The 23790-nt window shown below is 46.5% G+C and overlaps 2 long non-coding RNA genes across 2 annotated transcripts; both read left to right on the top strand.

The window, feature by feature from the left end:
• Window positions 1-14233: 14233 nt before the first annotated feature.
• Window positions 14234-18148, top strand: LOC115462463. The gene is made up of 5 exons (XR_003940863.1): window positions 14234-14477; window positions 15044-15478; window positions 15589-15959; window positions 17302-17736; window positions 17847-18148. It is a non-coding gene; the product is annotated as an uncharacterized LOC115462463 (long non-coding RNA).
• A 1421-nt stretch (window positions 18149-19569) lies between these two features.
• LOC115462462 lies at window positions 19570-22644 on the top strand. Its single transcript, XR_003940862.1, has 5 exons — window positions 19570-19983; window positions 20094-20464; window positions 21031-21465; window positions 21576-21944; window positions 22511-22644. It is a non-coding gene; the product is annotated as an uncharacterized LOC115462462 (long non-coding RNA).
• Window positions 22645-23790: the final 1146 nt, after the last annotated feature.

The raw sequence follows: 23790 nt of genomic DNA, 5'->3' as shown, positions 1-23790 counted from the left end.
ACTATTGGAAGGATGGGGAGAGAGAGGGGAGACACTGGAAGGATGGGGAGAGAAAGATGAGAGGCTGCAAGGAAAGGGGGAGTAGTGAAAGATTGGAGAATAAGAGGAAGTGGCATGGGGAGAACAAGGGTGAGAAAAAGATGAAAAGCCATAAGTAGATGAAGGAAATAAAGAATGGATAGTAAGAATGAATTAAATCTGGACACAGAGAGAGGCAGAAAAATATTGAAGAAAGCAAAGAAAAAGGAGAGAAAAATGACAAATGGCCAGGAAACCCTGGCAGAAGAGTTAAGCGAAAACGAAGGAAAGCAGAATCTAGAGACTGGGAGCAACACAATGAGAAAAAGTAAATGGCCATACAACAAAGGTAAAGAAAATAATTTTATTTTAATTTAGGATAAAGTAATATGGTGTTAATAAAGTTTCAGAGACCAATACTTCCTTCCTTAGGTCAGGCGAGGATACCGTAACAGCATTATACTGACCTGAGGCAGGAGGTTTTGGCCTCTGAAAGCTCACTGAAAAGGATTAGGCTATTAAATAAATTGTCTGAAATCTGATGCACTGAACAGCACTTTACCCTGTGTGACAAATGCATCTGAGTGTGACTACATTTTGCTGGGGGGGGGGGGGGGGGGGTAGAGAGAAAATTTTATGCCCACCCACTTTGGGTTCAGGCCCACCCAAAATTGGCAGTCTGGCTACGCCACTGCCCTGTATAAGTCGTTGGTGAGGCCCTACCTGGAGTATTGCGTTCAGTTTTGGAGGCCATATCTTACTAAGGATGTAAAAAGTATGGAAGCGGTGCAAAGAAAAGCTATGAGAATGGTATGGGATTTGCGTTACAAGACGTATGAGGAGAGACTTGTTGACCTAAACGTATATACCCTGGAGGAAAGGAGAAACAGGGGTGATATGATGCAGACGTTCAAATATTTGAAAGGTATTAATCCGCAGGCGAATCTTTTCCGGAGATGGGAAGGTGGCAGAACTAGAGGACATGAAATGAGATTGAAGGGGGACAGACTCAAGAAAAATGTCAGGAAGTATTTTTTCACGGAGAGAGTGGTGGATACTTGGAATGCTCTCCTGCAGGAGGTGGTGGCCATGAAAACGGTAACGGAATTCAAACATGCATGGGATAAACATAGAGGAATCCTGTTCAGAAGGAATGGATCCTCAGAAGCTTAGCCGAGATTAGGTGGCAGAGCTGGTGGGGGAGGTGGGGCTGGTGGTTGGGAGGTGGGGCTAGTGCTGAGCAAGACTTCTACGGTCTGTGCCCTGAAAATGGCAGATACAAATCAAGGAAAGGTATACAGAAAAAGTAGCACATATGAGTTTATCTTGTTGGGCAGACTGGATGGACCGTGCAGGTCTTTTTCTGCCATCATCTACTATGTTACTATGATCTGAGGCGCAGACTGGCCGCCAGAAAACTGTGCCATTATTTTATTTTCTATATTTGTTTTATTTCTATTTGTTAATTTGTAAAGTGGTGAAATTTACATCTGCTATCTTTATATTTTGCACAGTACTAGGGGACATTTTCTGTTTCTGTGGTGTTGCATTGTATGCAGAATCTCAGTTTAATTTTTGTCTAAATAGAAAGTTTATGGTTACTTATTCTATAGTGGATTAGGGTGTATCTGTGAAAAAGACATGGCTATCAGTTGGCATTGACTGTGCAGGATCGACGATCTTCGTTTTACAATAGGTGAATTGATGTTCTAGTGCTGACTGCAGTGTTTAAGATGCTTCCTTTTCCTAGGTATACCCTTGTGTGACTTGTAGAAATTACTGCTTATGGTATGGTAGAATTGCTCTATAAGTCCTGAGTGTTTTGTATTCTCGGTATGCCTAGTACTGGATTTTGGAGGGGGGTATTAAAAAATGACTGGCCCCAGATGTCAATTACCTTAGGTACACCACTGGATGGAAAAAAGAAGAGGTGCCAAGACAGAGCCCTGAGGTACACCAACTGATAGTGGGATAGAAGTGGAAGAGGATCCACCAGAATGTACACTAAAAGTGCGATGGGAGAGATAAGAAGAAAACCAGGAAAGAACAGAGTTCTGAAATCTAAGTGAGGACTGTATATCAAGGTGATCAAAAGTGTCAAAAGCAGCAGATAGATTGAGAAGGATAGAGACCTGTGGATCTGGCCAGGAACATGTCATTAGAGACTTTAGCAAGGGCTGTCTCAGTTGAATGAAGAGGGCGAAAGCCAGATTGAAGTGCATCAAGAATAGCTTGAGATGAAAGAAAGTCAAGACAATGGCGGTGAACGGCACATTCCAGTATCTTGGATAGTAAATGGCAGGAGGGAGATGGGGCAATAGTTGGAAAGGCAGGTTGGGTCCAATGAAGGTTTTTTGAGGAATGGTATAACTATGGCATGTGTGAAGGCATCAGGAACAGTTGCAGTGGAAATTGAAAGATTGAGGAAATGACAGACAGAAGGGATGACAGTAGGAGAGATAGTGCTAAGTAGATGGGTGGGAATAGGGTCAGAGAAATAGGTAGTCAGTTTGAAGGAGGAAAGGAAATATGCAGTTTCCTCTTCAGTGATTTCAGACTTCAGACATGGAGGCAGAGGTTGTAGGAGGGTTGAGAGAAAGAATTGAGGGAAGGCAAGGTAGAGCCTGCCTGTCCGACATTGCTGCCTAGATGTCTCACTGCCATCTGAAACTAAACATGACCAAGACTGAGCTTCTTATCTTTCCCCCTAAACCAACCTCTCCTCTTCCCCCATTCTCTGTCTCTGTGGATAACATTCTTAGTAGACTGGCCATATAGACATCTCATCAGAGTAGTGGGGCACACTAGGGGGTGCTGCAGTGGACTTCACATATAATATCCCATGAGCACATCTCACTGTTACCCCCTTATATTGTATGGTAAGCCCTCTAAAACCCACCAAAAATGTACTGTACCCAATAGCCCTTATGCCTGCAGGTGTCACCTATTTGTGGGTACAGCAGGTTTTTGGTGGGTTTTGGAGGGCTTACACTTTCCATCACGAGTGTAACACTTTGAGTGGGATTTGGGCCTGGGTCCCCTTTCTCTACAGTGCAGTGCACCAACCAATAGGGTACTCCAGGGACCTGTTTGCTGCTGTAGTAGGCACAATTACCTGGATAACCCCCTCCCCCCCCCCCCGATGGAATCCAGATGTCAGAGCTGAATATTCAGATATAATGATGAGTCATAATTATCTGGATAATGGCGATATTCAGCACTGTTACCTGGATAACCTCCCCCTGGTGCTATCCGGATATCAATGAAGAGTATTCCAGCATAAAGAGCTGAGTCATAATTATCTGGATAATGGTGATATTCAGCACTGTTTCAGGTTTATTAAAATTTTGATATACACCACCATTGTGCAAAGGACTTTCAGAGTGGTTTACATTTTAAAATTCAATACAATAATGAATTAAAAAAAAAAAGTAAATGAAGGAAGGGGAGAGAAGAAAGGAACTCCAGTCAATAAAGGACAGTAAAGGGGGGGAGTTAGGTATTAGAGAATCGTAATGCTGAGGTATACAGGGCCCTTTGGGCAGGATCTAGGTTTCCATTATGAATTCTTAAAGCAATCAATAATTGGGATTGTAGGAATCTTGGAAAAGTATAAGGTTTTAAGGCAGAATGAAAATGTTTATAAGAGCTTATTAGTCATAATTGAGGGGGGAAAGCATTCCAAAGAGCTGGGCCAATGACACTGAATGCTTTAGAGTAGATAACAGCTCCCTCTCCTAGTGTTTTCGGGATACCAGTGCTGAATATTCAGGCATAACGAGCAGAGTCATAATTATCTGGATAATGGTGACATTCAGCACTGTTACTTTTTTTTTTTTTTTTACTTATTTTTATTTTATATGGCTGTTAAAATTCCATAAGAAAAAAACCTTGAACTTACGATTTGCCTTACTTTTTTTTTTTTTTTTAGAAAGAGGAACAATCTTCACATCTGGCTGAGTAAGTACTCCACTGAGTATACTGACCATTTAACCCTAATCTCTATTTTCTATCTTTTAACCAGTTTTTAATTCACAGTAGAACTCTACCTCCTATCTCTATCAGATAACTATGATTCAGATTATTTTTTCCAATGTACATCAATTTGCATTTTTCCACATTAAATTTCATCTGCCATTTTAATACCCAGTCTTCCAATTTCCTGAGGTCTCCCTGCAATTTTTCATAGTCAGCATGTGTTTAACAACTAGGAATAATTTTAGGTCATCTGCAAATTTAATTACCTCATTCATCGTTCCAATTTACAGATCCCTGTGGCACTCCTCTATTCACCCTTCTCCACGGAGAAAAATGGGCATTTAACCCCACACTCTGGTTTCTGTTCAATAACCAATTCCTCCACAACAGAACATTGCCTCCTATCTCATGACTCTTATTTTTTCAGGAGTTTCTCATGAAGAACTTTGTGAAAAGCTTTCTGAAAATCTAGATACACTACATCAATCAGCTTACTTTTATCAACATATTTATTCACTCCTTTAAAGAAATGAAGCAAGACTTCACTTGGCTGAATCCATGTTGGCTCTGTCCCATTAATACATGTTTATCTATGTGTTCCATAATTTTATTCTTTATAATAGTTTCCACTATTTTGCCAGGCACAGATGTCTCTAATTTCTCAGATGACCCCTGGAACCCTTTTTTAAAAATTGGTGTTACATTGGGCACCCTCCAATCTTTAGGTGTTATGGACAATTCTAATGACTGCTTACAGATCTCTAATAGCAGATCAGCAATTTCATGTTTGAGTTCTTTCAGTTAGGGTGCATGCCATCCAGTCCAGGTGATTTACTACTCTTTCATTTGTTGATTTGGCTCAGTACATCCTCCAGGTTCAATGAGATTTCTTTAAGTTCCATTGCTCAACCACCAATAAAACATCCAGAATGAGAAGATTCAGAGGCAGATTTTTTTAGGGGCCTTTTACTAAGCCGCATAAGCATCTACATGTGCGCTCAACATGCGTCAAAATGGAGTCACCACCCAGCTACTGTGTGGCTCTTAAGGTAATTTCATTTTTGGCCCGCGTCCGATACACGCATCTGAAAAATAATTTTTATTTTTGGACACACGTATTGGGCGTGTTGCAAGTGGCATTTGACGCGTGTAGGTTATTACCGCTCGGTTACTGCATGAGACTTTACTGCTAAGTCAATGGCTGGTGGTAAGGTCTCAGACCTAAAATGGATGCGTGGCAATTTTCATTTTGTCACACATCCATTTTCAGAAAAAAATTTTAAGAGGCACTCTTACAGGTGTGCTGAAAAATGATTCTGTGCACGCCCAAAACACGCATCTACACTACCACAGGCCATTTTTCAGCACGCCTTTGTAAAACATTTGGACATTTTACAGCCATAATGGAACAAAACAAAAACGCCCAGGACTAAAACCAAGAAGTTTTGGTCTAGACCTGTTTTCAGAACAAATAAGGAATAAAAAGGTGCCCTAAATGACCAGATGACCACTGGAGGGAATCAGGGGAGACCCCCCCAATACCCCCCAATGTCACTGACCCCCCTCCCTTCCCCCCCCCCCAAAATGTGAATAAAAATATGACTTACCTGCCTCTATGACAGCTGCAGATGTTAAAGTAAGGTCTGTTAGAGCAACATGCAGGTCTCTGGATTAGTGTAGTGGTCAGTGCAGTACACAGTGGGGGACCCAGGTCCCTATCTCCCTCTATCTGTCACACTTGTGGTGGAAACTGTGACCCCTTCCAAGGTTTCGGGGGACAAGATAAGGGAGCAAAGGTGAAATGTGTACCTGGGAGCATTTTTATGAAGCGCACAGAAGTGCCCTCCAGAGTGCCCCATTGCTCTCCTGGGATGTCTAGGGGACCAGTTTACTAAAAATATTGGCTCCTTCTACATCCCAATGGCATGAATCTCTACATTTTGCATTCATTCTTTTTTTTTTTTCAAAAATGGACCAAAAAAATGAAACATCCAAAGCACAAAACCTTGTTCGAAACAGTATTAAAAAAAAAAAAAAAAAGATATACATTTTTCTTTTTTGAAAATGTCCTTCTTTCTTATTTGGATTTTGGACATTTTGTGCAAAATGTCCAAAATTGGACTTAGATGTCATATTGAAAATGCCCCTCCATGTTGAATGTGGCAAGGGTTTGGTGTTCTTCTATATAATATATTTCAGGTTCATGCAGAATATAAAAGCATAAATAAATAATATTATATCCATTATAGAAGAACGGGTATCTTATGTGATTTATTTAATGTTTACTTCTCAGCAACTATAAAATTGTTAAAGCCAATCACTTACAGATGAATATATTCCATAATGACAAACCCCCTCTTGTTCTCTTAATTGGAATAATTGACTGTAAATTAAGTGGTGTACAGACAAGTCCTAAACTAGTTACTATTCTTTTCAGGCAAAGAGGAAGAATCAGGAATAGGTAAATATAATTTTTTAATTACCGGGAAAGTTTTTTTTTTTTAAACTGTGAGATTACTACTAGGGGTTATCACTGGCATTTTGGAACTCCAAGCCAGAAGGGGGAAGAAGCCTAGCTAGGGGCACTGCTCTCACCCTAGCCCACTAGATGCTAGGAGAGGGGGTTAGAGGCTTGGGAAACAGAATGGGGGATAGGATCGGGGAGCTAAGTGGATCAGAACTGGGGAGCATGTAGCAACAGGAACCTACAGATCTAAGCGTCGAAAGAAAGAACAGCCTTCTGTGCAGTTCTATCTGGCCACATAGCTGTGCAGGCACCAACCCAAAATATGGCCCGTGCCCACATAGGTGCCAGCTACTCTCCGACTCTGCCCTCTGGACTGCCCATATTTGGCTTGTACAATCTGAGCTGATGATATTCAGTAATACTGCCTGGTTAGGTGCTGTAGAATATCAGCACCAGCCTGCCCAGTGGAATTTAAGTGAGTTCAGACTACATTGGCATTCATGTTTATCCACTCCTATCCTAGCTAATACTGTGTTTCCCCGAATATAAGACACTGTCTTATATTAATTTTTCCTCCCCAAGACCCGCTAGGTCTTATTTTCAGGGGAGGTCTTATTTTTTTTCGGGGAAACATCGGGGTCGCCACCCCCACCCAAGGTCGCCCCCCCAACCGAGGTCGCCGGGCCCCCCCTCCACCTGCCCTCCGTCGCTCCCAACCTGAAATGCCTCCTTTCACCTTCCTTCGCAAGTTCGGAGCAAGCAGCAGCAGGGCAGACCTCTCCTTCCTTCTGTGCCTCGCCTTCGCCTGACGTTACGTTACGTCAGGTGAGGGCGGAACACGGAAGGAAGGAGTGGCCTGCCCTGCTGCTGCTGCTTGCTCCGAACTTGCGAAGGAAGGTGAAAGGAGGCGTTTCAGGTACTGGTAGTTCCGGGAGCGATGGAGGGGGGGGGGGGCGGCGACCTCGGGGGCGGCAGCAGCCTTTGTCCGGCTCTCGGCGGCACTGCTTCAGGTAGGTCTTACTTTCGGGGGAGGCCTTATAATACAAATTTGTAGCAAAACTCCGGTAGGCCTTATTTTCGGAGTAGGTGTTATTTTCGGGGAAACACGGTATTTAACCATTTCTCTAACCTCATATGCACCTTTCTTTAAATTAGTCACCTTATTTTCTAACTCCTCTTACTCTCCTACCTATCTATATGTTAACCATCTCTCTGACTTCATGTGCAACTTTCTTTAAATTAGTCACCTTACTTTCTAACTCCTTGTACTCTCTTACCTCTTACCTATCTATCTAAATCTATTTTACCTAAAAAGCTTGAAATAATGTTTGTAATCTGTTTTATTACATACAGATTAAGAAATATCTGGAAGGCATTGTGTTCATGTGTAAAGTGTTCTACATGCTAATTTAAGGTAAGATTTTAACTTAGAGCAGTAAAAAAAGTTTAATGGAAACTTTAAAAAATCCTATATAATAAAAAGCACCTCCAACGTTCTGAAGCTGACTCCGTGGCAGTGAAAGTTTGAAGGGTTTGTGCTGCCTCTAAAGCTGTATCCATCTCCTGAATTGACGTCACGTACTTCCGGGTTTGTCACAAACAGCACCGACCAACCACAGGATAGCAGCACGAGGCACAACAACGTCTATAGCCTTCCCTTCGAGTTCGTTCCCTCAGGGTCCTGCCCTCGCGGAAAGAGGAAAATTACGTCAGCAGGTGGGACTCAGAGGGAACGAAGTCAAAGGGAAGACTACAGATGGGCAGGGCTTTCAAAGACGCGGCCGCTTCGACAGAGGTAAACAGAGGAACGAGGAGAATCGATGGGTGGCTGGAGGGGGGCCAGGGGAGACAGGAGAATCGCTGGGTGGCTGGAGAGGGGCATAGGAGATAGGACAATTGCTTGGTGGCTGGGGGGGCAGGGGAGAGAGGAGAATCGCTTGGTGGCTGGGGGGGGCAGGGGAGAGAGGAGAATCGCTGGGTGGCTGGAGGGGGGCAGGGGACAGAAGAGACAGGAGAATCGCTGGGTGGCTGGAGGGGGGCATGGGACAGAGGAGACACACTCGCACCCAGCGGTCTCACTCTCTCTCTGTCACACACACACTCTCTCTCAAACATACACACTCCGAGAAAAACCTTGCTAGCGCCTGTTTCATTTGTGTCAGAAACTGGCCTGTTTTACTAGTAATAAAGAAAATGTGCTAAAGATATTCAAGAACATTTTTCTTTTCGTCCCACCAGACCAGTCCAGAACCTGCCATCTATTGGGATGGGAGCTGATGTCAAACAATACTTGAGACCCGTCTCAGTGCCTTTGCATCTAGGGTTCCTGGATCGCTCATGCTCATGCTCCCAGATACCTTCTGTGTATTTGCGAAGACTTTTGCCTGGTATCTGTTACCTGTTCTGGGCAGTGACTTGTCAATGTCACAACATGGGAGGCGCTATAGGACACATTACCTGGGTTGGAGTTGGAGCTCTTCTCTACCCCCAGGGGTCACGGTCAGTGGGGTCTGCCCTAACTCTGCGGTGCACTAGGCTTGTGACTTTGCCGCTCCTTCCTGTACGGTGCCTGAATCTTTCCTGTGTTGCGCATCGAGGCACACACTTCCGGGGTTCCTCACTCATGGATGATTTCGGCAGTGATCTCAGATGCTCTCCTCCTTAAGTTGGGGATTTCTTTGTGGTTTGGTGCCTCAGCTACTTACTTTCTGGAGCGCTTCGTTCTGTCTGCTGTATCGCCTTGCTACCTGTCTCTGACCTCCGTCGTATACTGACCTTGCCTTTGCCTCCTGCCTGTCTCTGAGCACTGTTGAATACTGACGTTGCCTTTGCCTGTTGCCTGCCTCCAACTACTGCTGGATATAAGAATATAAGAATAGGCAACTGTGTCAGACAAATGGTCCACCTAGCCCAGTATTCTGCTTCCAGCAGTGGCCAATGCAGGTTATACAAGTACCTGGCAGAAACCCAAATAACAGCAACATTCCATGCTACCAAACCCAGGGCAAACAGTGGCTTCCTCATATCTATCTCAATGACAGACTATGGACTTTTCATCCAGGAACATGTCCAAACCTTTTTTTTTTAATCCAGATACGTTAACTGCCATTACCACATCCTCCAGCAGCGAGTTCCAGAGCTTAACTATTCTTTGAGTGAAATAATATTTCCATGTAATTTGCGTGTCCCCTAGTCTATTGTCACCAGGGAGAGCGCTCCCGGTACAATCAAGAAACAAATGTCCACCAGCAACTTCAATTTTAAGGCTTTTATTCCATGCAGTTTTCTAGTAGACCTGATACATAGTTCCAACAGCAGCATTCACCTTTAATCCTAAGCACATGTAAGCCACCTGAAAGTGTGTGGCAAATAGTCCCCTTTAAGCAGTAGGCTGCCAGCACCTACCAGGATTCAATACAGGTTCACAGCTTCAGTCTGGGCTCCTTATCCAGTGCACAGTAAACAGTAGTTCAATTCCCAAGACAAACAGTTCAATCAGTTCATCATCCCAGTTCAATCACAAAGCAGCCTTTACTTTCAAGAGGTTTCAATAGGGACTTCCTCACACCCAAGGGATTTCAGCCTGCTTCAGTACTTTAGGGACCTCTCTTGCCCAAGGAGTTTCAGCCTGCAACTGCTTCTCTCCTCCTGAACTGCACTCCCCTGGGACTCCTTCCCACCTGCCTAATCAATCCCTGCCTTTTGCTCTCACAACCAATCATTCTCCTTTCAATAGCTTCTCCCACACCCATAGCAGCTGAGTTAAACATTAGACTAAGGATGAACTCCTGCACACAGGGTTTCCTATCTCTCTTTCCCCCTAGTGGCAGCCACTCTACACATCCTGCCAGCTTACACCCATGTCTTCCCCGATTGCAGCTAGGAGTCCAGTCCGGGTTCTTCATCCCACCCCCTGGCTCCTTGCCTGCAATGCCTTCTGGGACTTGTAGTTCAAACTGAAACTGCCTTAACCCAACTATCCTGGATGTGACTATCACACTGTGTACTTTTTGAAAGAGTGAAATATTGATTCACTTATACCCATTCTACATCACTCAGGATTTTATACTCTTCAATCATATCCCCCCTCAGATGTCTGTTTTCCAAGCTGAAGAGCCCTAATCTCTTTAGCCTTCCCTCATATGGGAGGAGTTCCATCCCCTTTATCATTTTTGTCACTCTTCTTTGCTTTGAACCTTTTCTAATTCTGCTATATCTTTTTTGAGATACAGCAACCAGAACTGAATGCAGTACTCAAGATGAAGTTGCACCATGGAGCGATTCAGAGCCATTATAATAATACCGGTCTTATTTTGCATCCCTATCCATCTTAATTTTTCAAAGTTATATTGACTTTGATGGGAGCTTATCTAAAACACAACCTTCTCACATGGTGCTCAACAGCGCCCCCCCCCCCCCCCCCCAGCACAGAAAAATAAACAAAACAGAAAGCCAGAAATCTCAGCACAACAGTAAGGGTTAGCCAGATACAATACTAATACCAATATAATACTTACAGACCGCTATAACCCCAATATGGGTTAATACGATTTACAATAAAATTTACAGCATAGAATATCACAAAATTAACAAGCAAAAATACAAAAATCAAAAGTACGATTTAGCAAGAAATCATAATAAGATAAAAGTAAACACAAATCAAATTATGAAAAACATAAATTTCCAATAATTCTGTTCAAGTTGTACATATTTTCACCACACTTACAAATTGCAGATGGTTGCAAGAACGCAGGCGAAAAATAAGCCTGTCAAGCAGGTGAGGAGGACATCCCAGATAAGGGAGTAACTATGTTTCTCCGAGGACAAGCAGGCTGCTTGTTCTCACGACTGGGTTGACGTCCACGGCAGCCCCACCAACCAGAACAAAACTTCACGGGCGGTCCCGCACGCAGGGCACGCCCACCGCGCATGCACGGCCGTCTTCCCGCCCGTGTGCGACCGTTCCCGCTCAGTTTTTTCTATTCTGCGTTGGAGAGAGACGTGTTACCATCTCTCTCTCTGTCAGCCCCGGAAACCGGATTGCGGCCTAGCCGCGAGTTTTTTCTCTTTACGAACGCGTTCGCGTATTTTTTTCTTTCTTCTGTAAAAAAAAAAAAAGAAAAAGGAAAAAGTTTGTCCCCTTGTCGTCTTGTAGCCGCGGGGGCGCCTCGTTGCGGCCGCGCGATCGTTTTCTTTTTCGGGTGTGCTTTTCACCGCCACCATCGACGACTTTGACTTCGCTGATGCGATTTTTCCGTCGATGTCCTCGAAGATCCCGAGCGGATTCAAGAAATGTGGTTGGTGCGGCCGGCAGATCTCGCAAACCGATACCCACGCTTGGTGCCTCCAGTGCCTTGGGCCGGAGCATAATACCAAGACGTGCACCTTGTGTCTCGGCTTGCGGAAGCGGACACAGGTGGCGAGGCAAGTTCTTCGGGACCGTCTTTTTGGAACTTGCGCCGGCCCCTCGACGTCAATGTCATCGGTGTCGACGGCCGGATCTTTGGTACCAATGTCGATGAAATCGGCACCGACGATGGCACGACCCCAGGAGTACAGGTACCGTTGGCCCGCCGGTCTGCCGGCGACGGCAGGGGTGAGCGGCCCCGGCCACTCCCTCTACCCAGGGCCATCGGGACCGAACCCTGTCAGACCCGATTCCTCGAGGCCGGGGGGGGGGTTCTATCTCCTCTTCATCTCTACCGCCCAGCGCCGATGACGGGCACCGAAAGAAAGCCAAAAAGCACAGTCATCGGTCGCCCACGGCGCACGGGACCACCAGCTCCGGCGCCTCCAGAGATGATTCGACGCCGAGGAAGTGGCAGTGCCGAGAGGAGCGTTCCCCCTCGGTCGAAGAGGTGTCGCTGCGTCAGTCCATGGGTGCTTCGGTACCGTCTCCTGGACCCGAGCAGCTTCCGGCACCGACACCCACACCGGCCTCCCTGCCTTTCCCGACAGCGGGCCTTGACAAGTGCCTCTGAGCCATCCTTCCAGGGATTCTGGAAGGGCTGATGCGCCAAGCTTTGCCGGCACCGGGGGTGCTTGCGCCCCTGGCGCCATTGATGGAGGCGCCGGTGTGCTCTAGCCCGATGCCGAGGCCTCCGACACCGACGCCGCTTGCGGCACCGGTGTCGACCGCCACGCAAGTGGAATCCCTGTCGACGTCGATGGAGGGAGCTTCATCCCCGCCAGCGCGGGAGTCCACCGCTCAACGCCATCATCGAGGACATGGTTCCTTGCAGTCGAGACGGGCCCGGTTCAGGTCTGAGCTGCAAGAGCTCATGTCCGACACCGAGAAAGAGGCCTCATGGGGGGAGGAGGAGGACCCCAGATATTTCTCCTCAGAGGAGTCTGAGGGCCTTCCCTCCGACCCCACTCCTTCACCGGAGAGGAAGCTCTCGCCTCCTGAGAGCCTCTCCTTTGCCTCCTTCGTCAGGGACATGTCATTTGCATTCCCTTCCACGTGGTCTCTGTGGATGAGCCGAGGGCTGAGATGCTCGAGGTCCTCGACTATCCATCACCACCTAGAGAGTCTTCCACGGTGCCGTTGCACAATGTCCTCAAAGAGACACTGCTTCGGAACTGGCTGAAGCCCTTATCTAACCCCACCATCCCCAAGAAAGTGGAGTCCCAATACAGGATCCACTCTGACCCAGAGTTGATGCGGCCCCAATTGCCTCATGACTCGGCGGTCGTGGACTCTGCTCTCAAGAGAGCACGGAGTTGGAGGGATACCGCCTCGGCGCCGCCGGGGCGGGAGTCTCGCACTCTGGACTCGTTTGGGAGGAAGGCCTACCAATTTTCCATGCTCGTGACCCGCATCCAGTCATACCAGCTCTACATGAGCATTCACATGCAGAACAATGTGAAGCAACTGGCGGAACTGGTCGATAAGCTCCCTCCGGAGCAGTCCAGGCCCTTTCAGGAGGTGGTCAGGCAGCTGAAGGCGTGCAGAAAGTTCCTGTCCAGGGGTATCTATGACACCTGTGATGTGGCATCTCGAGCTGCGGCCCGAGGTATAGTGATGCGCAGACTCTCCTGGCTGCGTGCCTCTGACCTGGACAACCGCACCCAGCAACGACTGGCGGATGTCCCTTGCCGGGGGGATAACATCTTTGGCGAGAAGGTCGAGCAGTTGGTGGACCAACTACACCAGCGGGAAACCGCTCTCGACAAGTTCTCCCACCGGGCGCCTTCAGCATCCACCTCAGCAGGTGGACGTTTTTCCCGGGCCTGGCAGGCTACACCCTACGCCTACAACAAGCGTAGGTACACTCAGCCAGCCCGAAGGCCTCGACAGGCACAGGGACAGCCCCAGCGCGCTCGTTCTCGTCAACAGCGTGCGCCTAAGCAGCCCCCTGCGCCTCCACAGCAAAAGCCGGGGACTGGATCCATGGGAACATAGCCGCCATCAACAACCTCAGAATAATCTCCAAGGGTATTGCCTCTTCCATTAAAATACCTAGAGAAAACCTACTGCAATACAAGGAAGAAAAAGCCACAGAGAGAATCCCTCTTGTAGTGATATACAAACCAGAACTAGAAAAAGTGAGAATTATAAGAGATCTACAGCCACTATACTCCAGGAGGATGAATTGCTAAAAGAGATATTCCCAGCCCTACCAGTGCTGGCCTTCAGACACCCACCTAATTTAAAACACAAAGTAGTGAAAAGCAAACTCCCAATAGAAGCTCAAAAAGAGAATGGCACATGCCCCTACAATACACCTAGCTTCAAACTGTGCCAACAACACATTGCACATGATCCTACAGTCACTCACATGAGAAAAACATTCAGCATAAGGGGATCCTTCACATGCTTATCTTCAAATGTGGTATATATCATTCAATGTAAAATGTGTGAAGAATGGTGCTATACTGGAGAAGAAGCCAGATGCTAAAGACAAGGCTCAATTTGCATAGACATAATATTAAATATTCCAATTTCAACCGGGATGCCATCTCTGTGGAACAGCACCTTACAAAACCAGAGCACTGCATCAATCATCTTATGGTAAGAATACTAAAAGGAAATATTAAGATAATCCAGGAATGTAAGATCTTTGAAGTGAAAATGATGAAATATTTTGACACCCACCAGACAGGGCTTAACAAAGATCTGGGCTTTCTATCCCAATATAAACTGTTTTGTTACTCTCTTATCAGCCATCTGTCTAACCCTGTCTCCCAACCACCCTGCTCTCTCTGGTTCTCATATAAGACATCCCTCCCTCTTCCTGTGAGACTGTCATTGGAATGAGTTTGTGTTTCAATGATATATTCTGATATTTGTCAACATTTGCTTATTTACAATCTGAAGAAGAAGGGTACCTTTGAAAGCTAAACATATCATGTATTAAGTTAGTCCCACTGGCTCCTCCCATTGGCCCACCTAGTAGTTTGACATCACTGACAAAAGCAGCTTCTTCTCCTGAATCAGCTCCTCCCATTGGACAGCCAGAAGGGTGATCTCATCTATACTGGATATTTAATTGACTACCCAGTCCTGCTGCGTGAGATGCTGTACTGGCGTTGGTAGTTGACTCTGTATTGTTACCTGCTCTCTTCTCTTTTTTATAGTTTGCAAGCAATGGCTCCTATTTTCTGACTCTGCTGCAAAACCAGCTTTTGCCCCTGATTTGGCACCTCCCATTCACCTGCCCTGAAGACTGACATCATTGGCTCCTGCTCTCTGTCTGTGTAACAAAAGCTGCTTTGGCTCCTGAGTTGGTTCCTCTCGTTGGCCCACCTACTAATGTGACATCACAAGCTCTTACATTCTGATGCTGCCACAAAAGCAACTTCTGCTAAGGACTTGACTCCTCCCATTGACCCATCCAGAAGTCTAACATCACTGCTTCCTGCTTTCTGACTCTGCTAGGAAAGCAGCTTCTGCTGGAGACTTAGCTCCTCCCATTGACCCATCCAGAAGTCTAACATCACTGCTTCCTGCTCTCTGCTACAAAAGAAGCTTCTGCTCATGCGTCCGCTCTTCCCATTGTCCCCCACCAAAAGGTGATCTCATCATTACTGAACATTTAACTGACCACTCAGTTGTGGCATGAGATGTTGTTATACTGATGTTGCACTCTGTATTATTATCTGTTCTCTTCTCTGTTTTTTAGTCTGATATCAGTGGCTCCTGTTTTCGGACTCTGCTGCAAACACAGCTTCTGCTTCTGACTCAGCTATTCCCATTGACCTTCCCAGAAGTCTCACATCACTGGCTCTTGCTTTCTGACTCCGCTACAAAAATGGCTTCTGCTCTGAACTCAGCTGCTCCCATTGAAACGCTTACAAGGCTGACATCACATGTGGTATATATCATTCAATGTAAAATGTGTGAAGAATGGTGCTATACTGGAGAAGAAGCCAGATGCTAAAGACAAGGCTCAATTTGCATAGACATAATATTAAATATTCCAATTTCAACCGGGATGCCATCTCTGTGGAACAGCACCTTACAAAACCAGAGCACTGCATCAATCATCTTATGGTAAGAATACTAAAAGGAAATATTAAGATAATCCAGGAATGTAAGATCTTTGAAGTGAAAATGATGAAATATTTTGACACCCACCAGACAGGGCTTAACAAAGATCTGGGCTTTCTATCCCAATATAAACTGTTTTGTTACTCTCTTATCAGCCATCTGTCTAACCCTGTCTCCCAACCACCCTGCTCTCTCTGGTTCTCATATAAGACATCCCTCCCTCTTCCTGTGAGACTGTCATTGGAATGAGTTTGTGTTTCAATGATATATTCTGATATTTGTCAACATTTGCTTATTTACAATCTGAAGAAGAAGGGTACCTTTGAAAGCTAAACATATCATGTATTAAGTTAGTCCAATAAAAAGGTATCATCTTATTGTCTTTCTATGTTTTGATTTATTTCTACTTATTGACTCTGCTACGAAAGCAGCTTCTGCTCTAGTCGGCTCCTCCCATTGGCCCACCTAGTAGTTTGACACAGGGGCGTATCTGCGTGGGGCCTCAGGGGCCTGGGCCCCCGCAGATTTTGCCCTGGACCCCCCTCCCGCCATCAACCCTCCCCCGCTGCCGTTGCTTACTTTTGCTGGCGGGGGACCCCAACCCCCGCCAGCCGAGGTCTGCTTCCACCTGCCGCTGCCGTAAAAACTTCTTCTTCAGCCGGCGGGGGACCCCAAACCCCCGCCAGCCGCCCCGCGGTGTTTAAAATTCATCTTCGGCCTCCGTGGCCGTGCTGCTCTGATAGGCGCTGTTGAAATCCACTTCGGAGTCTGACGTCGCAGCACGTACAACGTACAACGACGTCAGACTCCGAAGTGGATTTCAACAGCGCCTATCAGAGCAGCACGGCCACGGAGGCCGAAGATGAATTTTAAACACCGCGGGGCGGCTGGCGGGGGTTTGGGGTCCCCCGCCGGCTGAAGAAGAAGTTTTTACGGCAGCGGCAGGTGGAAGCAGACCTCGGCTGGCGGGGGTTGGGGTCCCCCGCCAGCAAAAGTAAGCAACGGCAGCGGGGGAGGGTTGGCGGCGGGAGGGGGGTGGAGAGAGTCATTGGTGGCGGTGGGGGCTCGGCGGTGGGGACTCGGCGGCGGGGGGGGGGGGCTAAAATGTGCCCCCTCCCTCTGGCTCTGGCCCCCCCTACCGCCGGAGTCCAGATACGCCCCTGGTTTGACATCACTGACAAAAGCAGCTTCTTCTCCCGAATCAGCTCCTCCCATTGGACAGCCAGAAGGGTGATCTCATCTATACTGGATATTTAATTGACTACCCAGTCCTGCTGCGTGAGATGCTGTACTGGCGTTGGTAGTTGACTCTGTATTGTTACCTGCTCTCTTCTCTTTTTTATAGTTTGCAAGCAATGGCTCCTATTTTTTGACTCTGCTGCAAAACCAGCTTTTGCCCCTGATTTGGCACCTCCCATTCACCTGCCCTGAAGACTGACATCATTGGCTCCTGCTCTCTGTCTGTGTAACAAAAGCTGCTTTGGCTCCTGAGTTGGTTCCTCTCGTTGGCCCACCTACTAATGTGACATCACAAGCTCTTACATTCTGATGCTGCCACAAAAGCAACTTCTGCTAAGGACTTGACTCCTCCCATTGACCCATCCAGAAGTCTAACATCACTGCTTCCTGCTTTCTGACTCTGCTAGGAAAGCAGCTTCTGCTGGAGACTTAGCTCCTCCCATTGACCCATCCAGAAGTCTAACATCACTGCTTCCTGCTCTCTGCTACAAAAGAAGCTTCTGCTCATGCGTCCGCTCTTCCCATTGTCCCCCACCAAAAGGTGATCTCATCATTACTGAACATTTAACTGACCACTCAGTTGTGGCATGAGATGTTGTTATACTGATGTTGCACTCTGTATTATTATCTGTTCTCTTCTCTGTTTTTTAGTCTGATATCAGTGGCTCCTGTTTTCGGACTCTGCTGCAAACACAGCTTCTGCTTCTGACTCAGCTATTCCCATTGACCTTCCCAGAAGTCTCACATCACTGGCTCTTGCTTTCTGACTCCGCTACAAAAATGGCTTCTGCTCTGAACTCAGCTGCTCCCATTGAAACGCTTACAAGGCTGACATCACATGTGGTATATATCATTCAATGTAAAATGTGTGAAGAATGGTGCTATACTGGAGAAGAAGCCAGATGCTAAAGACAAGGCTCAATTTGCATAGACATAATATTAAATATTCCAATTTCAACCGGGATGCCATCTCTGTGGCATAACCAGAGCACTGCATCAATCATCTTATGGTAAGAATACTAAAAGGAAATATTAAGATAATCCAGGAATGTAAGATCTTTGAAGTGAAAATGATGAAATATTTTGACACCCACCAGACAGGGCTTAACAAAGATCTGGGCTTTCTATCCCAATATAAACTGTTTTGTTACTCTCTTATCAGCCATCTGTCTAACCCTGTCTCCCAACCACCCTGCTCTCTCTGGTTCTCATATAAGACATCCCTCCCTCTTCCTGTGAGACTGTCATTGGAATGAGTTTGTGTTTCAATGATATATTCTGATATTTGTCAACATTTGCTTATTTACAATCTGAAGAAGAAGGGTACCTTTGAAATCTAAACATATCATGTATTAAGTTAGTCCAATAAAAAGGTATCATCTTATTGTCTTTCTATGTTTTGATTTATTTCTACTTATTGACTTTGCTACGAAAGCAGCTTCTGCTCTAGTCGGCTCCTCCCATTGGCCCACCTAGTAGTTTGACACAGGGGCGTATCTGCGTGGGGCCTCAGGGGCCTGGGCCCCCGCAGATTTTGCCCTGGACCCCCCTCCCGCCATCAACCCTCCCCCGCTGCCGTTGCTTACTTTTGCTGGCGGGGGACCCCAACCCCCGCCAGCCGAGGTCTGCTTCCACCTGCCGCTGCCGTAAAAACTTCTTCTTCAGCCGGCGGGGGACCCCAAACCCCCGCCAGCCGCCCCGCGGTGTTTAAAATTCATCTTCGGCCTCCGTGGCCGTGCTGCTCTGATAGGCGCTGTTGAAATCCACTTCGGAGTCTGACGTCGCAGCACGTACAACGTACAACGACGTCAGACTCCGAAGTGGATTTCAACAGCGCCTATCAGAGCAGCACGGCCACGGAGGCCGAAGATGAATTTTAAACACCGCGGGGCGGCTGGCGGGGGTTTGGGGTCCCCCGCCGGCTGAAGAAGAAGTTTTTACGGCAGCGGCAGGTGGAAGCAGACCTCGGCTGGCGGGGGTTGGGGTCCCCCGCCAGCAAAAGTAAGCAACGGCAGCGGGGGAGGGTTGGCGGCGGGAGGGGGGTGGAGAGAGTCATTGGTGGCGGTGGGGGCTCGGCGGTGGGGACTCGGCGGCGGGGGGGGGGGGGCTAAAATGTGCCCCCTCCCTCTGGCTCTGGCCCCCCCTACCGCCGGAGTCCAGATACGCCCCTGGTTTGACATCACTGACAAAAGCAGCTTCTTCTCCCGAATCAGCTCCTCCCATTGGACAGCCAGAAGGGTGATCTCATCTATACTGGATATTTAATTGACTACCCAGTCCTGCTGCGTGAGATGCTGTACTGGCGTTGGTAGTTGACTCTGTATTGTTACCTGCTCTCTTCTCTTTTTTATAGTTTGCAAGCAATGGCTCCTATTTTTTGACTCTGCTGCAAAACCAGCTTTTGCCCCTGATTTGGCACCTCCCATTCACCTGCCCTGAAGACTGACATCATTGGCTCCTGCTCTCTGTCTGTGTAGCAAAAGCTGCTTTGGCTCCTGAGTTGGTTCCTCTCGTTGGCCCACCTACTAATGTGACATCACAAGCTCTTACATTCTGATGCTGCCACAAAAGCAACTTCTGCTAAGGACTTGACTCCTCCCATTGACCCATCCAGAAGTCTAACATCACTGCTTCCTGCTTTCTGACTCTGCTAGGAAAGCAGCTTCTGCTGGAGACTTAGCTCCTCCCATTGACCCATCCAGAAGTCTAACATCACTGCTTCCTGCTCTCTGCTACAAAAGAAGCTTCTGCTCATGCGTCCGCTCTTCCCATTGTCCCCCACCAAAAGGTGATCTCATCATTACTGAACATTTAACTGACCACTCAGTTGTGGCATGAGATGTTGTTATACTGATGTTGCACTCTGTATTATTATCTGTTCTCTTCTCTGTTTTTTAGTCTGATATCAGTGGCTCCTGTTTTCGGACTCTGCTGCAAACACAGCTTCTGCTTCTGACTCAGCTATTCCCATTGACCTTCCCAGAAGTCTCACATCACTGGCTCTTGCTTTCTGACTCCGCTACAAAAATGGCTTCTGCTCTGAACTCAGCTGCTCCCATTGAAACGCTTACAAGGCTGACATCACATGTGGTATATATCATTCAATGTAAAATGTGTGAAGAATGGTGCTATACTGGAGAAGAAGCCAGATGCTAAAGACAAGGCTCAATTTGCATAGACATAATATTAAATATTCCAATTTCAACCGGGATGCCATCTCTGTGGAACAGCACCTTACAAAACCAGAGCACTGCATCAATCATCTTATGGTAAGAATACTAAAAGGAAATATTAAGATAATCCAGGAATGTAAGATCTTTGAAGTGAAAATGATGAAATATTTTGACACCCACCAGACAGGGCTTAACAAAGATCTGGGCTTTCTATCCCAATATAAACTGTTTTGTTACTCTCTTATCAGCCATCTGTCTAACCCTGTCTCCCAACCACCCTGCTCTCTCTGGTTCTCATATAAGACATCCCTCCCTCTTCCTGTGAGACTGTCATTGGAATGAGTTTGTGTTTCAATGATATATTCTGATATTTGTCAACATTTGCTTATTTACAATCTGAAGAAGAAGGGTACCTTTGAAAGCTAAACATATCATGTATTAAGTTAGTCCCACTGGCTCCTCCCATTGGCCCACCTAGTAGTTTGACATCACTGACAAAAGCAGCTTCTTCTCCTGAATCAGCTCCTCCCATTGGACAGCCAGAAGGGTGATCTCATCTATACTGGATATTTAATTGACTACCCAGTCCTGCTGCGTGAGATGCTGTACTGGCGTTGGTAGTTGACTCTGTATTGTTACCTGCTCTCTTCTCTTTTTTATAGTTTGCAAGCAATGGCTCCTATTTTCTGACTCTGCTGCAAAACCAGCTTTTGCCCCTGATTTGGCACCTCCCATTCACCTGCCCTGAAGACTGACATCATTGGCTCCTGCTCTCTGTCTGTGTAACAAAAGCTGCTTTGGCTCCTGAGTTGGTTCCTCTCGTTGGCCCACCTACTAATGTGACATCACAAGCTCTTACATTCTGATGCTGCCACAAAAGCAACTTCTGCTAAGGACTTGACTCCTCCCATTGACCCATCCAGAAGTCTAACATCACTGCTTCCTGCTTTCTGACTCTGCTAGGAAAGCAGCTTCTGCTGGAGACTTAGCTCCTCCCATTGACCCATCCAGAAGTCTAACATCACTGCTTCCTGCTCTCTGCTACAAAAGAAGCTTCTGCTCATGCGTCCGCTCTTCCCATTGTCCCCCACCAAAAGGTGATCTCATCATTACTGAACATTTAACTGACCACTCAGTTGTGGCATGAGATGTTGTTATACTGATGTTGCACTCTGTATTATTATCTGTTCTCTTCTCTGTTTTTTAGTCTGATACCAGTGGCTCCTGTTTTCGGACTCTGCTGCAAACAGCTTCTGCTTCTGACTCAGCTATTCCCATTGACCTTCCCAGAAGTCTCACATCACTGGCTCTTGCTTTCTGACTCCGCTACAAAAATGGCTTCTGCTCTGAACTCAGCTGCTCCCATTGAAACGCTTACAAGGCTGACATCACATGTGGTATATATCATTCAATGTAAAATGTGTGAAGAATGGTGCTATACTGGAGAAGAAGCCAGATGCTAAAGACAAGGCTCAATTTGCATAGACATAATATTAAATATTCCAATTTCAACCGGGATGCCATCTCTGTGGAACAGCACCTTACAAAACCAGAGCACTGCATCAATCATCTTATGGTAAGAATACTAAAAGGAAATATTAAGATAATCCAGGAATGTAAGATCTTTGAAGTGAAAATGATGAAATATTTTGACACCCACCAGACAGGGCTTAACAAAGATCTGGGCTTTCTATCCCAATATAAACTGTTTTGTTACTCTCTTATCAGCCATCTGTCTAACCCTGTCTCCCAACCACCCTGCTCTCTCTGGTTCTCATATAAGACATCCCTCCCTCTTCCTGTGAGACTGTCATTGGAATGAGTTTGTGTTTCAATGATATATTCTGATATTTGTCAACATTTGCTTATTTACAATCTGAAGAAGAAGGGTACCTTTGAAAGCTAAACATATCATGTATTAAGTTAGTCCCACTGGCTCCTCCCATTGGCCCACCTAGTAGTTTGACATCACTGACAAAAGCAGCTTCTTCTCCTGAATCAGCTCCTCCCATTGGACAGCCAGAAGGGTGATCTCATCTATACTGGATATTTAATTGACTACCCAGTCCTGCTGCGTGAGATGCTATACTGGCGTTGGTAGTTGACTCTGTATTGTTACCTGCTCTCTTCTCTTTTTTATAGTTTGCAAGCAATGGCTCCTATTTTCTGACTCTGCTGCAAAACCAGCTTTTGCCCCTGATTTGGCACCTCCCATTCACCTGCCCTGAAGACTGACATCATTGGCTCCTGCTCTCTGTCTGTGTAACAAAAGCTGCTTTGGCTCCTGAGTTGGTTCCTCTCGTTGGCCCACCTACTAATGTGACATCACAAGCTCCTACATTCTGATGCTGCCACAAAAGCAACTTCTGCTAAGGACTTGACTCCTCCCATTGACCCATCCAGAAGTCTAACATCACTGCTTCCTGCTTTCTGACTCTGCTAGGAAAGCAGCTTCTGCTGGAGACTTAGCTCCTCCCATTGACCCATCCAGAAGTCTAACATCACTGCTTCCTGCTCTCTGCTACAAAAGAAGCTTCTGCTCATGCGTCCGCTCTTCCCATTGTCCCCCACCAAAAGGTGATCTCATCATTACTGAACATTTAACTGACCACTCAGTTGTGGCATGAGATGTTGTTATACTGATGTTGCACTCTGTATTATTATCTGTTCTCTTCTCTGTTTTTTAGTCTGATACCAGTGGCTCCTGTTTTCGGACTCTGCTGCAAACACAGCTTCTGCTTCTGACTCAGCTATTCCCATTGACCTTCCCAGAAGTCTCACATCACTGGCTCTTGCTTTCTGACTCCGCTACAAAAATGGCTTCTGCTCTGAACTCAGCTGCTCCCATTGAAACGCTTACAAGGCTGACATCACATGTGGTATATATCATTCAATGTAAAATGTGTGAAGAATGGTGCTATACTGGAGAAGAAGCCAGATGCTAAAGACAAGCCATCTGTCTAACCCTGTCTCCCAACCACCCTGCTCTCTCTGGTTCTCATATAAGACAAGGGTACCTTTGAAAGCTAAACATATCATGTATTAAGTTAGTCCAATAAAAAGGTATCATCTTATTGTCTTTCTATGTTTTGATTTATTTCTACTTATTGACTCTGCTACGAAAGCAGCTTCTGCTCTAGTCGGCTCCTCCCATTGGCCCACCTAGTAGTTTGACACAGGGGCGTATCTGCGTGGGGCCTCAGGGGCCTGGGCCCCCGCAGATTTTGCCCTGGACCCCCCTCCCGCCATCAACCCTCCCCCGCTGCCGTTGCTTACTTTTGCTGGCGGGGGACCCCAACCCCCGCCAGCCGAGGTCTGCTTCCACCTGCCGCCCCGCAGTATAGCTCTCTCGTCCATTTTACATCTCGATGGTACTGAGCTAGCATTGAATGGGTAATATATACTCTTTATTCCTCTGTTTG

The sequence above is a fragment of the Microcaecilia unicolor genome, chromosome 2 (genome assembly GCF_901765095.1).
Source record: "Microcaecilia unicolor chromosome 2, aMicUni1.1, whole genome shotgun sequence".
NCBI lineage: Eukaryota > Metazoa > Chordata > Amphibia > Gymnophiona > Siphonopidae > Microcaecilia > Microcaecilia unicolor.
This window is presented reverse-complemented; position numbering and strand designations above follow the sequence as displayed.